The 15,333-nt window shown below is 29.7% G+C and overlaps 1 protein-coding gene across 3 annotated transcripts in view; it reads left to right on the top strand.

Moving 5' to 3' along the window:
- Window positions 1-15,333, top strand: part of CSMD3 (CUB and Sushi multiple domains 3) — a 1,005,695-nt gene that overhangs the window by 432,886 nt on the left and 557,476 nt on the right. The gene's annotated exons all lie outside the window — the stretch shown is intronic.

The following is a 15,333-nucleotide window of genomic DNA, read 5'->3' as shown; positions in this document are numbered from 1 at the left end:
GTATCTGTAAAATAATATCATAGTATTACATTAGGGTTATAATGAGGATTAAACATGGTATTGGGTGGAAATGCCAAAAAACAACTCAAATATTTTTTTCCCATTGGAAAGATAAAACCAAATAGCTAATTAGTTTTGAGGTCAGAGAACTAGGCTGAGTCTATACTCTGCCCTTTGTTAGCTGTATGATCTTGAGCAATAACTTCAACTCTCAAACCTGCAACTTCTTAGTAACTAATAATACCTACCTTGTAGGTAGTTATGTGAAGAAAATTTAGCACATTTCTGAATTGTGTTTAACAAATACTAATTATTATTATTTTTATTATTATTCACCAAATATGTTTTAACTCTTGCTATGTGCATGACATTATGTGGGATAGTAGGAATATAAAAATGAATATTGCAGGCTGTGGCATCAAGTAGTCTATATAACTTTAAAAAAGTAATTATAAGGTTATTGTAAGAAACACTGCCACAACAGCATTGTTGAAATATTATCGAAGTAAAGGATAGGGACTAACTACCTCTAAATGTAAAAGTCAAGCAAGGCTGCACAGAGGATATCTGAACAAACTGTTGAGAGATAAAGAAAAGTTTCAAACTAGTAAATTGTGTTTATATTGCTAGGATGTATAAAAAAGTGCTCTGAATATATACTTGTACTGAATGGAAATATGATGAATCTAAACCAAAGTAAATAAAGTGTTCAACTATATTTTAAGGAATACTTATATTTCTATAAATAAACCTAAAAACAATTGATGTTTTTAGTTTGGAGAATATTCAGATATTTAAAATTAGATAACATAATATCTAGTGATATTTTAAATTTCACCAGAATACTTTGTTGCCTTAACCATAAGACCTCTTTGAAATTATTTCTTAATATTTACTTAAAATACCTTTTCAACAATCTCTAAACCCTATAGTTCATTGTTTTAGCCCTAAGAGATTTCAGTTCAAAGTTGACTTTAAAATAGCAGGAAATATGTAATATGATTAAAAAATTTTAAGTTAAGAGTCCTGTATTTCTAGGATTATATATTTTAAAATAGGTGGAATCTTTCAGATCATCTAATACAACTCCATTATTTTATACAGGAGATTATGGTCTGGAAGAGGTCATGTAAAACCCAGTCTTCATATTGCTAGACTAGTAATCAATCATCCTTTCGTCTACTCATAGTTCGTGAGAGTCTAATGTATGCAGAGCCTTGTATTAGATCATATTATGGTTAATGTAGATGATAAACACATTTGGGTTTTCTTCCTCAAGAAGTTTATAGTTACACTACTAAAAATAATCATTAAAATGTGTTTTATCCTGGATAACTTTTTTAAACATTTTTTTCTTATATATTATGGTAGAATGATATTTCTATTAGTTTTCCAATATGTAGACAAGTTCTCTTGGCTGTTAATGAGCCTGGTGGTTGATATTTTTAAGTAAAAAATGTGAATATATTCTTCTGTAAAAGTTTCCATATACATATATAATAATTATGAACTCTCTTTTATTGTTCTTCCTGGCAAAAATTTAGATGACTATATCATCTCGTGGAGTAAAATGTGTTATAAGCATTTATAGCCACTGCTGCTACTTGTTTTGACATATTATAGTCAGTTCTACTATAATATGTTTAATAGCTAATGATCATATTAATAGTATCAAGCAGCATTTTAGTTAGTTTTTAAAGTAACATGAAATTATGTTTAAGTGAAATTGAAAAAGATGTAGACCTCCTTTCCCTCATAATGGCAACTTAAAAGAAAACTTGTTTTAATTACCAGTTTGTAAATAGAACATTTTATTATTTTCAGCATTAAGGTAAGAATGGTTAATTCAGAATAAATTATTCACTTTTCGGTCAGCAATTTAAATCCAAACAAAAGCAGGAATTTTAAAAAATTTTATTATAAGCACTATTTTTTCAAGTAAGCTCATCTGAACTTTTGCATTTTTCAACAACAAAAAAGGGAAAAAGCATACTATCAGACATACATCTGCACTAAATCTCCAGTTTATTTCAAGAGTCAATTCTATGATATGTAACAATTTTGTTTAAAACACTGGACCGTAATATGGGAAAAACTCTACTGTGTGGAAGTAACAGTTTGTGGGTACATAACATGTTCCTTTTGCTAACAAGGTTTTGCCCACATGTAAAATATATTTTAAATCTTTAAAACAGTTTGCAAGCAACTAATACCATTTTCAAAATTTCTATTAATACTTCTGTAGAGTATAAATTTGTAAATTGAAAATGTGTTCTTTTTATTAGTCTTCATAAGCAGTATCATAATCAAGAAGTTAATGTACGGATGGTTACTTAAATCTTTATAGATACTGATTTATGTCCATCAAGTATCAGGGTTTATTGAACATATTATCTCTGTGCTAAGCATATGATGAAGTCAAAAGAAGTATAAGATATGGTCTTTATTTTCAAAGGAAGAGTTATAGAAATAAAACTTTAGAGAAAATTATTGATCAATTCTAAAAGAAAGAATTATTATAGAATGAGTATGATATGTGAGTGAGGATGAGTTATAACTGTCTTCAAACATGTGATATGCTGTTATATGTAAGAGAGATCAAACCAGTTCTGCCATAGGTTGTAGAACCTAGTGTATGGAACCACAGGGAGATATAAAATAACCTATTATAGAGAAGATAGCTTCTAACATTGAGCTTTGTTCAAATATACACTATGTGCTTCAGAAAGCTGTAAATTCCAAAATCACTAATGAGAAATTCAAGCAGAGCTTGATGGACTAACAGGATATTTAGAAAGCATTTAAGCAACAAAAAATATCAAAATAAGATGGTCGTTACTTTCTCTTGTAATCAAAAGTGTCTATCAATCTATCCAAAGATACTGTGTATTAGTTAATATATTTATCATCATCTTATATTTTCTCTTGATGTTTCAGTTGACATGAACTTACGATTATCTAATTGTAGAGCCAATGTTAAAACAAGCATAGAATTGGCCAGTAGTACCATCAAGAAAGATTGGCAATCTCCTTATCCCAGGAAATGGAAGCTCAGCTACATAAACACTCCTCACAGGGACCACTGCCTACATATATATGCCTTAAGTTCTAGAAACTCTCCATTTGAGGATCTAACTCTAGATTACCATTCAGGTAGTTAGTGTCCAAAACTACTAAATTACTTTCTTCAAGACTTTCCTTTGTTCCTTCCTTACTTCCTCTCTCCTTCCCTCCCTCTCTTCCTCATTTCCCTCCCTCCTTCCTTTCTCATCTCCCCTTCCCTCCTCTCTTCTCCTCTTGTCTTCCTTTCCTTTTATTTTCTTTCTGTCTTTATTTTCCTTTTCTTTCTTTCATTTTGTTTCTTTCTCTATTTTCTTTCTCCTTCTCACCCTTCCTTCTTTCCTTCCCTCCTTTCCTTCTCTTCTTTTCCTTCATTATTACTTTCCTTATTTGTTTCTTTCTTCAAAAAGTATTTACTGACATCTTGCATATCATACTTTCTTCTAGATATTTAGTATACAACATTGAATAAAATTGAGTAGACCCTGCTTCGCTGAGTTTATATTCAAATGGGGAGAAAAAAGACAAGCAAATAAACAAATAACTACCTGATGGTAGCCCAGATGGCAGAGAAAACAACAACCTAGAAAGAGCTTGACTTTTGATTGCAAAAAAGAAAGCCTGGTGTGCCTACAGTTAGTGGACAAGGAGGAGCGTGGTGGAGATCAGTTGGGAAACCTGTAGGAACCAGACCTTGTATACTTTGAGGCCTAGGTAAAGAGCTTCATTTTAATCTAAATGAGATAGGAAGCCATTGATGGGCTTTAGTTATATTATCTAAAATCACTTTCTGTAAGACATCATTTTGGCAAGAAATTAAATAATTTTTTTTTCATTTTTTTATTGAGGTATAGTCAGTTTACAATGTGTCAGTTTTGGAGATAAATTTTAATTAAGTAGGAGGAGCAGACAAATTAGTAAAGTATACGGAAGTGTAGTTAACAGTTGTTAGAGATTTGGAGTCTAAGTCTTAGACTGTGCTTCTCAAACTTCAGTATGAATACAAATCACCTTGTAGTCTTGTTCAGGTGCAGACTATGACTTGATGGGGTTGGGGTGTGGGATCTGAGATTTTGCATTTCTAACAAGATTGCAGATTATGCTGATATACTGAATGACAAGAACTTACATGAGAATTATTATTATGGAGAGAGAACAGTTCATACCAAACAGTGCCTGGTCTCTGTCCACTCTCCATGAGATCTTGTTGTCCATTAGAATAATTACAATGTTCATAAATTTTCTTAGATAATATAGTAAAAGCTAAGCTTTAATTCTGTAAGAATGACTCTAATGGTAGGGAAATTAGTGAGTAGAAGGGAAATTTTAGGGCAGATGAATTTGCTGGATCAACCATAATGACAATAATTAATTCTGTCAACTCTTGAATGACTGAGCAGATTACGTTAGTTACAATTTTACAGGAAGGATCAGTGAATGCATGAATAAACGATGAAAGCATTCCCAAGTCAAATTTTAACTCCTATGCTGCTTTTAATTTTTACTCCAATTTCTATATCCTAAAATGGTTTTTAAATATGTTATCAAATAACAGAAATAACAAGGTTTTACTTTCTCTTTACTTACTATATTTCAAATCTCTGAAAGTCTGATAGAAGCAAAACATAGTGAAAATGACACAAAAATTGATTGCCAAATCAAGAATTTTTATAATTGAACAAATAAACATTATCTTCTATTTATATAAATGCTGAAATTGCACCTCCCTGCTTGAATTCCCACGTCCTCCTTTATGAGATTAACTGATGTATTGATTTTCATGCATGTTTAGCATAAATAATAACAGAATGGAAATATTATGACATTTAAAAATTGATTATATATGGTTCTTATAAAGTACTTTCATTTATTAAATTATTAATTTTTAGTAATAACTTTGATACTAGTAAAGTAAATACATATTTAACAGGAAATTGTCAACATTTAGGTAGGTGTACTAAATATAAATATTGACTGTTGCATGCTTTATCAATATCTTGTCCTATTTGTTGTTTTTCATTGTTCTCTTGACTTTTTTTCTAATCGTGTTATTTTGTAAAAAATTGTGTTTAATGTTGATATTTTTAGCAATTTAAAAATCTATGTCCAGAAATGTACCAGTTTATACTTGAATACATAATTATTTATTGAATATCATTCTCATCTTCTATTTCATTACATTTCATCACATTTGTGAAATTGTCAAAAATATCATTCATAACCGTAAATATATTTTTATACTTCAAATTATTACATTTTGTTGAATAAGTTGCTTTTAGGGAAAAAGATAAAAAATAAAATGTTAGAATTTACTTGATAATAGGTTTATACATTTTTGAAAGGCATTATATAAGAATATTCTAAATGCCTGAGGACCTATATGGCAATATTAAACAATGAAAATTTATTTTTTTCACAAATGATATATCTTCAAGTAACTATTTTAACATTTTTATATAATGCTATCCCTAAAGCCATGCTTTTGAATTATTCCTATACAGAGATTTTAAGAATTTCTGAAGACCCAATTTTTTGTTTTCCTTTAAGTAAATCTTAGGAAGCATGTATCTTTTCATATTAACTGAAACCATCATCTCATAACAATGGTCTTATTTTATAAATGATGTTTTTTTAAGATTTTGAACCCCTTTGTTATGCTCACAAGTAATCATTAATCAGACATTTCGGTAGCTTATTCTTTATATTAGCATATTTCTGATTTTTAATAGAATGAACAAGCGAGGGAAAATAATTATATAGAGAGCAGTAATTCAAAAGGAAGGCTTACCTTTAAAGATCAGAGATGAAAATGGTTTTGTGTGTGTGTAACTGATTTCCCCAAATGGTTATCAGAGCTAATTATTTTACCTGTGAATGAGATGGTCACGATGAATGTGACATTTATGACTTTAAAATCCTTTTCCTTGTTAAAATATTTTGAAAGGGCTAGACTTTCTATTTGTGCTCAAAAGCTGGTGCAGAGTGGACACCTCTGCCTTTTGCATTTTTGAAGAAATGGTCCTATGTTAGAGACATTTTTATCTTGTTCAGAATTAATTCAGGGCATTTTCACCCACTTTTACAACAAGCTGCTTCCCTCGCATGTAGTTTTCTACAGCATATGGCTACCCTGCAGTGCACAAAGTGAAATCACACAATTAAGCTTTGCAATTTTAGGAAGAGCAGAACCTTCATATATGGCAGAACAGCATGAAGTTAGGTTTGGGGTGCATTAACATAGTATATTTTTCTTTTTATAATATAATTTGGATTCTAAATCATGGACTATTGTTTTTAGTATTGATACTTGATTTTTCTTTGTTTAAAATAGTCTTCAAATGGCATTTTTTTCATAACACAAAATAAGATAAAAGTGTCAGAAATTTCTAGATTGATTTTATCCAGAGTGCAGAGAAGGTAGACATTTTTCACTTGGTAGGCTTACATTCAGGCCAAGGGGGAAGAGATTCATCAACTCTCCTAAATTTTCCTGTTAGGAAGGAATACAGCCAAAGTTGATTTTACTAAAAAGACTATATGGTGATTTGAATTTCATTTAGCAGTTTGCTTTTGCTACACCTTTTTTTATTCATCTGTTCACACTTTTAAAATAAGACATCAAGAGGCTTCACACCCATGGGATTATGCTTGGCATTATCAGTTAATAATTATTATTCAATATTCCATATTACATGCAGTTAATGAATCTGGTTCTGCTCCATATTAAAGTAAACCATGCTTGAAATCAGATATTGTTAACTACTTAATTTTTTTTCTATTTTAGCTTTGCATTAAAAAGAATAATGAAGATAGTTTACACTAATCCAATTTATTTGTGGTCTTCTAGGGTATACACTTAGGAGTTCTGATTGGATGTATGAAATGCTATTATTCATGGCCAGGTGGTGGTGTAGATGCTAGGATTGAAGTTTCAAGGTCATATGAATGAACATGTTTTACTAATATATTTGTTATCTTGGGCAATCTCTATTTTTACATCTAAAAAGGAGGGAAATAATCCCATTTTGAATGGATATTTTGTGGTTTAAATAAGACTGTAGACAGAGTTCCTGTGTTCAGACACACAACCAAGAAATGATACTGTCCCCTTCTGGACCCTTTACAAGAAAGAAATATGCTGTAGTTATATAAAAATTTTATCAGGTAAAGATATGCAAGCAAATTAAGGAAACAATTAGCAAATATTTTTAAATTTCTTTGAGAGTTGATTTCCTTAGAAATAAAATGTATAATCAATGCAATATTGATAGAGAATTAGGGAAAAAATGATTTATTCAGCTGTTTTTAACGCTATTCATAATTGATCTCACGTGTAAGTTATTACTAAAATAATGTGTAGCATTCAGTTCATCTCAGGTTTCTATTAGCCTTGCATTTTTTTCTTTGCCAGTTTTACCTGTAATTCAGTTAGTCTCCAACCTCAATACAGCCAACTTATTTAACTTTCTTTTTATATACTTTATCCTTGTGAATTCTTTTGCTTCTTGAGAAGATAATTGCTAGAAAAGAGTATAGATGTGTGATCTAGATTTCAAAACATTTCCTAGGAAACAAGTAAGCAATCAATGGGAGAATGATGAGCAACAGCCATTCCTATTTCTACTTAGATGTTATCTTTTTTAGGTATGAGTCCTTATGGACACATTAAGAAATGTTTAATATAGTATCTGAAAAATCAAATCTCTGATGTTTTCCATGTGACTGTGGTGTACCATTAGTCTGCTGAGAAACAACGGAATATGGGCTAATTCAAGGAAGGTTCACTTACAAAAGAATTATTTCTTAATGAGTGGATATAAAGGAACCACAAGGGGTCATGCAGCTAGGATAGTAGCCAGGCTATCACCATTCCACCCACGGGAATGAGGGAAGGGAGATGTTGGACAGAGAGATAAATATATCAGTCTGGCATGAAAGAACTGTTGACCTTCAGTTAAGGACCTGAATCAACTCCAGTCAACATAATGAGACAGATCCTGCAGAATAATCCTGATATTACTTTCCTTCCCCTCTCCATCCTCCTACTGGAATTCTCCAGAGGATCTGAGAGTCTTGATAGAGTCTAGTGCTTTTCAAATTTTAGTGTTTATTAGAATCACATAGGGGTCTTGTTAAACCATAAATTCTATATCAGCAGGTCTCGGGTAGGGCTTTAAAGTCTGCTTTTCTAAAACACTCAGTGAAGATGCCGGTACTGCTAGTGTAATGGCACAGTTTGTGTAGCAGGATGTACCTTATTCAACCTCCATACAAAGAACAAGAAGGAGAATAGATCTGGAAAGTCATAAGGAAAACGTTGACCATAGATGCGTTATGAAGAGAGTGCTTCGTTGTCTTCAATAGCTGTGAATTTAGCAGCAGAACCCTGTGTTACAATGTCAGTCCATCTATGCTTGTTTAAAGCAGAATCAAGGCAATGATACCAAACCTTCTAGTGAAGAACTTGGATAAAGTATAATAATCTGAAATTAGAATGATGAGAGAATATTATTACTTATTAAAGTAATAACATTTTTTGTTTTAAAAAAATTATTCACTATACTTATAAAATTTATAATGAAAGAATATATTCCACTGCCCTCGGTCCTATGACATTCATTAACTGTGGTCACCATTTTTCAAGCAGTTGGTTCTTTCCCAGTTAGTCTCATATTAGAAGGCATTATAGTGTAGATAAGTGATCTCTGACATTATGTGTAAAACAAATATGTAACGTTAAATTATTTTGTTTATTTAAAATAAGAAAAAATTACAGACCTGCAGGTACATTTTTGTTGTTAAGGTAATTTTGAGAAGTTCTGCCTAATCTTCATATTCACTCAGGCATTCGTGTGAAAAACCAGGCCATCCTAATCATCCTAGAAAAAAAGAAGAAAAAAAGAAAATATTGAATGTAATCACTTTTCGTGTTGCATTTTATACTAAAAGTGTCTTTAGTAAAATTAATTCATGAACAGAAATTATAGACAAAACAAGCAGAAAATAATTTCTGTTCAAAAGAGTATGATATATCAAAACAAGAAAGGGCCTAGGGAAATGACTGAATTGAATGCATTTAACTATAGGACTAAAGATAATAAAAAGTTAGTTCATCTGAAGCTGTCAGAAAATAAGTATTAACACTAAATTAAATTAAAGGCTGACATAGTTAAAAGTGTTAAAAGTATTTGTGAACCATACCAATGGAAACTCTTCCCATATGGTGACTTTTATTATGCCAATTATAAGAATCTCTAAGGAGAATATGAAAATCCCACATTTTTCTCATAATCCTGACATTTTACTGCACACCATAACTGTAAGACCTGTTACGCTGGTGCATCTGCTGGTGTCTACATAAGTGTTATGGATTTCTGAAGTTGTTCCATTTCTGGAAGGGAATAAAGCCCATAGACAAATTTTGACTCTTTATCAAATAATTAGCATCCACTGTCTCTTAAATAAAAAATAACAATTAAATCTAGAAGACCTGTGAAAATAAACAAATTGATTTCATAAAATATGTCTCCTTGTCATAGTTGCAACTCTGTTCAGTTTTTCAAGTAAAATTTTTAAATTTATTTCTTAGTCTGAAGTAGTTCAAAAATAAGATTTAGGATCTAGGCTGACCTTGTTACAACTTTGAAACCTTATAGTTTTAGAATCTTCTTTTGTAAAAGTGAAAATGGGCCTGTTATATGAATACTTGAAATATGTTGAATAATTACACATATGTTCATAAAAATTAAATGATTATATTTAAGGATGTTTCTGTACATTTATACTAAATTTTCTATTTTGGTCAAAGGATTTGGGGAGGTTTCTAACTTTTTATTAAAAGAATTAAACTGGAAGGTAAATGATTTAATTTTTATAACGTCCTTACACAGTGAAAAAGACATAACACAAAATAGTTGAAAACCTTTTTGTATATTGTATTCTTAATTAGAATGACCTCTTAATTGGACTCAATCTTAAAATTATAAGTAGTAATAGTAAAATAACTAACATTTACTGGACTTTTGCTATGTCCTCATTCCTAGAATTTATTGTAGTTTTTAAGCATATGGTACAATATATAATTGTAAATTTTCTTTCAACTAAAAATAGGGCATCATATGAATGTTATACTTACACATCTTACATGCAAGAGTAAGTGCTAGTCACAAACTAGCAGGGCAGCATAAACAGAAGTTTAGGACATGAAAAAATATTGGAGTATCTGAACCAATTACTTATCTCTAGTGATTTTTAAAAGAGAGAATACATTAGATTTTAAGTAATTATAATATTGAGTATATATATATATATATATATATAGTTTCTTATTAAGTTTAATTGGTCTATTTTCATTATTTAAAATTTGAGAATCTTTTGGATCTTACATATCCCTAATATGTAAGCCTTTAGAAATTAAATTTTAAGTGCTTTTAAACATGTTTCATTGCACTACTAATTTTCTAATCAAATGGTGGCCAGTATTGTTTCTCTTCTTTTAACATTTTCTGAAACAAAGTAATTTTCATGAAGACTCATCAGCCACTTACTGCTGAATTTTCCATTGTATCTTTTTACTATGTAAACCAGAAACATGATTTATATACAACATACTTCTAATCATTTTCTAAAATTTTATTACTGAAACATTTATAAAGCAAGTATTCTTAGAAATTTGTATCCAGTGGTAAGTCTTATATGAAAAATTATAAAACAGATACTACAGGAGTACTACCTTTACTGGCATCACTATAGTTTCTTGATGTTTCTTCTTCTAAATATAATGTGGAAGGAGTAGTTAATTAGCAGCCTCAAATTTGTTCTAAACAAGTATTCTACAAGTATAGGATGTAGAAAAAAGTGTTAAATTATAATGTTTGCAGGCCTGTAACATGCAGCCACTATTTACTTTCAAACAAACAAACAAACTTACCCCCTGAACAGAGCTAAATACTTTTATAATCTCTAAACAGATTTTAATCTCTGGGATAGAATTAAGAATTCTGATTAATTAGTCTTTTCTTCTTCTTTTGCTTCAAATTCTATACCTAAATACTTAAGGATAAATAAGTGAATTTTCTAGGAATCTATAGAGAAATTAAACAACTTATTCAGTGTCTTAATGGACTAGAACAGAGGTCTTGACCTCCTAATCCAGTGAGAGAAATGCCACAAAAAAATATGATGTGTTTTAACACTATTTCACCTGTAATTAAATTCCTAGTTAGTGATTGATTATAATTCCTGGTACCCATGTAAATGAATTTACTATTAATAATGAAATGTGCCATATTCTCAAAATGAAACACACACAGAGTTAGTTTTAATAACCAAAACAAAAACTAATGAAATGTATTTTATTAGTATACTTTATTTATTGAGTATAAGGATAAAGATAAGATTATACCTAATTCAAAATAGAAAGTAGAAATTATATACCCAGGTATCATGATATCAAATGCAGTTTAAAAGAAGAGAAAGGCATTGTGCATTTGAGAAGTTAAAATGAAGAGACAATAAACTGAAAAAATAAATAAGATACAAATGACTTACTTTCTTGGAAGTTTCTTCCTTTTCTGAAGAATTATCACATTCTAATTTAATTGGAGATTTATAATGCATCTACTGCCATTTGCACGATAAATCATTGCCAAGATAAGTAGTATAAATTTGGAAGATTAAGATAATAAACAATATTGCATTTGTTTTTTATTATTATATTTGAGTATGATTTAAGTTGAAAATGAAAGGAGTTTTAAATGTTCTGATAGCATTTAATAATTAATGCCAATATTTTTCTACAAGAATCCCACACAAATCTTAGGCAGTTTTTCCCAATGAAAAAATTTTCTGCTCACTAATACTAAACATATATATTTCTTCTTTTTCAAAGGTTAATGTTTTACAAAATTACAATTTTCACTGTATATGCATAGCAGTGAAATGGAATGAAAAGGTTATTAGTATTTGACTTTTGAGATTATGTAGTGAAGAGCACCAATTTTCAAGTAAGGAACTTAAAGTCAGGAAACGTTTTATGACTGTAAGTTTTAGATGCTCAGTTATAGAAGGACCACCTAAAGGTCTTCTTTTCCAAACCTCCAACTGGTGGTTGGAATTTCCTTTATTACATCTGTATAGTATTGTCAGTTTCCTAATGTCGGAGACTGGTGATTTTGTTTCTATTAACTTTGTTTCTATTAACAGAGATTCTCTAACATAAAAATAAAGTCATATGCTACCTGTCTCACACAATGAGTGTAGATATTTGAAACAAAATATAGCACTTTATCCACATATGTGGGATTAACAAATGGTTAATTTTTATAATAAAAGCATTTTGATTTAAATAATTTCCAGTAAGTGTCTTTAGCTGATTAACATGAAAGTTAGATGAGGTTTAAGTAACATCAATCACCATCATTTTTTGGTAAGTTTTTGAATGCATTTTAGAATTAAAATTCATTTTGAAAATAACAACAATAATTGATTTGGAAAATACTACAGTGATAATCCTCTACAGTGCTTTAAACTGCTTAAGCGAAGATTACAGAAACAAAATCCTTTTTCTAGTGTTTTGGGCTTACAGCTAAACTAAGATGGATATGATTGTTGGCCTAATATATTCTTTTCTGCCAGATTTTTCCCAGATTATAAAATATTTCCATTGTGCTAAAAAAAAAAAAAGCATGAGTCAAGCCAAAAAAACAATAAAAACAAATCTACAAAAATGAACAAAATTGTTCACCATGTGAAAAGTGAAAAGCAGAAAAACAGGAAATGAATCTTTGCACATGTCTTCTATGTCTTGCGTTTAATGAAATTTATTAAAAATCTAGTAGAACCTACATAGTTTTTATGTACTTAAAAATAGCTTTATTCATGAAAGTGCTTCATCTTAAACATTCATTCTTCCATCACTTCCTCCCTTTCTAACTCATGATTAATAAAAGAAATCCTCCCAAAAAATGCCTTTAGTTAAATGAAAAAGAATTTACAATGTTGCATATATTCATTCAGTCATGCACTCGTACAGCAAGTACCACTTGAATAAAATAATATTGCTGCTTTTGAGAAACTCATAGTACAGTGAAAGAAATTGACATAAACAACATGCTTTTAATATTTTAAAAAATTATATAAAATACCACATTTTAATATCTCTATGATAAATTTTACATGCTTGTAATTGAAATATATCTATTAAAAATATCAGATTAATTTCATAAGTTAAATGTGGTCACTAAAAGTGCTCATGTCTTGATGTCATGTCAGTATTATACATTGTAATACATAATAAATATATTTTTATGGCATATGCTTGAGGTCTAACATTTCTCTAATGTATGATTTAGAGCAGTGTCTTACAATTGGTACTTGCAGTATTTGTCCTTTCAGTTTATTTATAAAGAGATATGTGATATGTTCTTTCTATTGAAATTATAAAAAGATCTAAAGTATGTGTTTACTGTTTGACATATTTTACAGTTTTCTGTGAATTTAAATTTTATATTTTTTTTGCTCCTTTTTATCTTCTAAAATGGATATTCCCCTGGCTTTTAATATTCTGCATCTGTATTACTTATTTATACTTTTTACTTTCAAAAATATAATTTTTTCTTCAATTTAATTGACAAACAGATGCTTAAAAAAATGACTAAGTCCCTTTAGAACCAGGAAACTATTTAAAACTTTTTGGTATGAGATGACACTTTCTTAGCTAGATGTTTCTGACCTCACTCAACCAAACAGTCAAGTTTACATACAAGCACATTACATAAACCTGTCCTTTCTGCAAACACACACAGTTGTGCACACACACATACACCCACAAACACACATTCTGTAGTTTTCAGAATGCTATTGAACTATTTGACCCTCTGAAATTTTCTTCAATTTTCTCCTCTGGGTTTACAATCTTTTCATTTATTTCTCTTTATTCTTTAAGACTTCCAGATTTGTGTTAAAATCACTGTAAAATTTCAGACCCCTTGTAATAATTAAAGGTAAATCTTATAATGCAGAGAAAAGCAGAGGTAAAACTCCTACTTATAATTCATGTTTGGATTGGGAGAATCTAGAATTATGCCTCAAAATACAAAGTGCAGATTTTAGTAAAAATAATTTTGAGACAGCAGGAAAATGCACAAGTGGCAGAAATAAATATAGAGTAGCTGAATACTTTAGTAGGACTAAAATTTAGCTTACACTGAGGGTTGGAGTGTGGAAAAGAATTACAACAAAAAACATAAGTTGAGAGAAGTGTAGGGATTGTTTCACTGTAAAGAACGGCCCCAGATAAAGAATCTCAGAACTGCAAAGCAGCTGAGTAGACATCTAGTCCTCACTTCTTATTTCAAGAGAAGAGACTCAGGTAAAAGTCAGATTCTTCATCCAAATCAGCAACTACTACTTGCTAAGAATCAAGTCTCTTAAATTCTGTTCTGATAATCATTTTCAATTTTTATGTAGTATATATAGACAATTTGTAACTGTATATTTCAGCAAGCCATCTGACTGTTTCTTTATACTTTTGAAGATGTTAACAAGAAAAAAATGACCTTAAAATATTTCAAAACCAATAAAATATCCTTAATTTGAACTAAGTAGCTAAAATGGCAAGTCAGAATTAATGATATTACCATTTTAACTAACAAAAATCAGTTTTGCTTTTTTCAAATTCATGGCATGAACAAAACCTACTTAAATGTTTCAGGTTATCATCCCTACTATAAGCTTCATAAAAAGCAATATGAGAAAACTCTAAAATATAATTGAGGAAGTTAAATATATCCCTTGTATTCTTGTTCATGCTGATTTTCCTTAAAGAAAATAATTGGTGTTTATCTCATTAGATCAGATTGCACAAAATTTTATAATTAATAAGGTTTCCATTAAATAGATTTTCTTTATTTCACTTGGTTTCATTGAAAAATTAAATAAAATATTCTTCTGAACTATAGTTTATGACTTTTAAAATTATATAGCAACTGTACTTAATAAAATAATTTATACTTAAAAAGGAATAATACTTATCTTCCTTTCAAGAATTCCAAAATTCTTGGAAAATGTTTTTAAAATGTTCCAAGGTATTTCATTGAATGTATTACTTTAAGGTGAATTCAGTCATACCTACTTTAATGTAGTAAACAATTATATATGCCAGCCTATTATGATGTTGATTTTCAATATCATATTACCAAAAACAGTGGCAAAATATTTTAGATGAACTGCAGAAAGTTGTAATTCACTTCCATAAATCTGGTACAGTATGGA

Source organism: Vicugna pacos, chromosome 25, assembly GCF_048564905.1.
Source record: "Vicugna pacos chromosome 25, VicPac4, whole genome shotgun sequence".
NCBI classification, from domain to species: Eukaryota; Metazoa; Chordata; class Mammalia; order Artiodactyla; family Camelidae; genus Vicugna; species Vicugna pacos.
Note: the sequence above shows the minus strand (reverse complement) of the source record. Positions and strands in the feature narration are given on the sequence as shown.